This window comes from Cyprinodon variegatus, unplaced genomic scaffold, assembly GCF_000732505.1.
Source record: "Cyprinodon variegatus isolate N-32 unplaced genomic scaffold, C_variegatus-1.0 Scaffold518, whole genome shotgun sequence".
In the NCBI taxonomy this organism is placed as follows: Eukaryota; Metazoa; Chordata; class Actinopteri; order Cyprinodontiformes; family Cyprinodontidae; genus Cyprinodon; species Cyprinodon variegatus.
The window spans coordinates 482570-485228 of NW_015150971.1; positions in this window are offsets into that span (position 1 = coordinate 482570).

A 2659-nucleotide genomic window follows, 5' to 3' on the forward strand; every position below is an offset into this window, starting at 1 on the left:
TGTTCTTGACCGTGATCTTATTTAGGTCCCGATAATCTATACATGGGCGGAGGGTTTTGTCCTTCTTCTCGACAAAGAAGAAACCGGCCCCAACTGGAGAAGAGGAGGGGCGGATGATACCTGCTTCGAGAGAACTGTTTATATAGTTCTCCATGGCTTGACGTTCAGGTCTAGACAAGTTGTATAATCGGCCAGAGGGAAGTGGGGCGCCTGGAAGAAGATTGATGGGACAATCATAGGGCCGATGAGGAGGCAAGGAGAGGGCTAAATCTTTACTGAAGACGCGTTGCAAATCGTGATAATCAGGTGGGACCTTAGAGCCCAACAAATACTCATCATTATGACAAACAGAAATTCTTGAACACCCAGGGAAATAAATGCACATGCCTTGGGGCAGTTATAAAGACAAATAGCGAGTTGCGTTGGGATACTTCCAAAGAGAAGTGGGCCAAATAAATGAAACTTTCTGACTTAAAAACATATTAAAACTACAGTTTACCCACTGATCACAGCAAATATAGCTGCCATTGTTACAGGTAAAGAGATGATAGGGTAGCTCCTCCCAACGCGCATCAGACCCACTTTCCATCGCGCAGCTGGAGCAGCAATGATGCTGCAGCTTCGCTTCAGAACTAAACTTGTACAAGCATCAAAAATGAAGCAGCACACATGTTTTTGTTGCTCTTGCTGCTTTAGGTGTGAAAGTAGCATAAGAAAGACTGTTCCTTCTATAGCATACCGTTTTATTTCCTTCGATAAGCAGCATTGCAAACAAAATTGTAAAGATTTTCTTCAGCTTTCCCTCCTGCTACCACTTTACCATGTAACTCAGTAGATGAGGTGGTTGATAGTTTCCATTCTAAAGTTGCAGACATCATTGAGTCCATTGCTCCAGTTAAATTGAAGGTTGTCTCTGGGAAGATGAAATCCCCATGAAGAAATGTTCCAGTAGTGCGAAGTGACAAGAGGGTGTGTCGAAAAGCCAAACGAAGGTGGTGAAAGAATGGACTCCAAGTATACTATGAAATCTATAAAGAGAACTACACCTATGATTTATGACTAAAAGTTGCAAAAGAATCTTTCTTCTCTGAGATTATCAACAAAAACATCAACAATGCTTGTGCCTTATTTGACACAGTCGACAGGGTAACAAACCCTCCTATCGCAGTGGCTGATTATTTAAGCAAGCCTATTCTGCCTCCACATGATTTTTATGATGTTGATTTTTATCTTTGATGTTATTTTCACTGTGTAGCACTTTGAGATTCTTGTTAATGAAAAGTGCGGTACAAATTGGATTGATTATTATTATTAACTCCACACTAGAAAGGCCTGCTATGATCCACACGAGAAAGGCCTGCAATGAATTTATAAATATTTTTACTGTAAATATAAAGGATAATATAAAAGCAGTCTGCACATCAATGCCAACTACAGTAGCAACGCTATCGCTAGTTAGAATTCAATGTAATAAAATGTCCCAATTCTGCCCAATAAACTTCAAAAGTTTAGCAAAAACTGTTCAGCGGCTTAGCCCCTCTTCCTGCTGTCTTGATGTTTTACCTATAGGTTTTAGTGAGAAGGTTTTGCCTGTTATAGAGTTTGATTTGATTGAAATCATAAACACATCCCTTATGTCAGGTGTTTTCCATATAGCATTAAAAACAGCAATTATCAAACTATTGTTGAAAAAGAGAAGCTTGGGCAAATTATTCCTCCCCTCAAACCTCCCCTTCATCAGTACGATTATTGAAAATGTTGTGTTACAACAGTTAAATATCTTCTTAACAATGACCAGGTGTGTTGATAGCTTCCAATTGGGTTTCTGTGCCGACCACACTACAGATACTGCCCTGATTAAGGTGTTCAATGACATCCATATAAATACAGACTCTGGATGAACCACAGTACTGGTATTACTGGACTGCAGTGCAGCATTCGATACTGTTGCTCAATTGATTTTATCAGAGCATCTGGAAAACTGGGTCGGTCTTTCTGGTACCACACTGGAATGGTTTAAATCCTACCTGAAGGACGGGGACTTCTATGTGTCATTAGGGAACTTTAAATCAGAGACCAAAAAAAATCATATGTGGGGTTCCTCAGGGCTCAATTTTGGGGCCCTCTTATTCAACATCTATATGCTCCCCTTAGCTCAGAATATAACAAAAAACAAGATCAGTTATCATAAAAAAGCAGATGACACACAGCTTTACATAACAATGTCACCAGGTGACTATGAACCCATTAGAGCATAGGCTAGATGCTTAGAACAGATCAATATATGGATGCACCATAATTTTCTACAACTAATTAAAAACAAAACTGATGTAATAATCTTCAGACCAAAGGAGGAGAGATCCAGAGTTAGCTCACAGCTTCAGCTACTACAACTAGAAAACACTGATTATGGCTGAAATCTTGGTGTCATGATGGACTCAGACCTGAACCTTCAGAGGTACATAAAGGCAGTTACTAAGTCAGCCTTTTATCCCCTGAAAAACATTTCCAGGATTAAAGGACTAAAGTCCAAACAGGATCTAGAGAAACTTATTCACTCATTTATCCTTAGTAGAATTGATTACTGCTACAGTGTCTTGACAGGTTTGCCAAAAAAGTCCATCAGACAGCTGCAGCTGATCCAAAACACTGCTGCCCA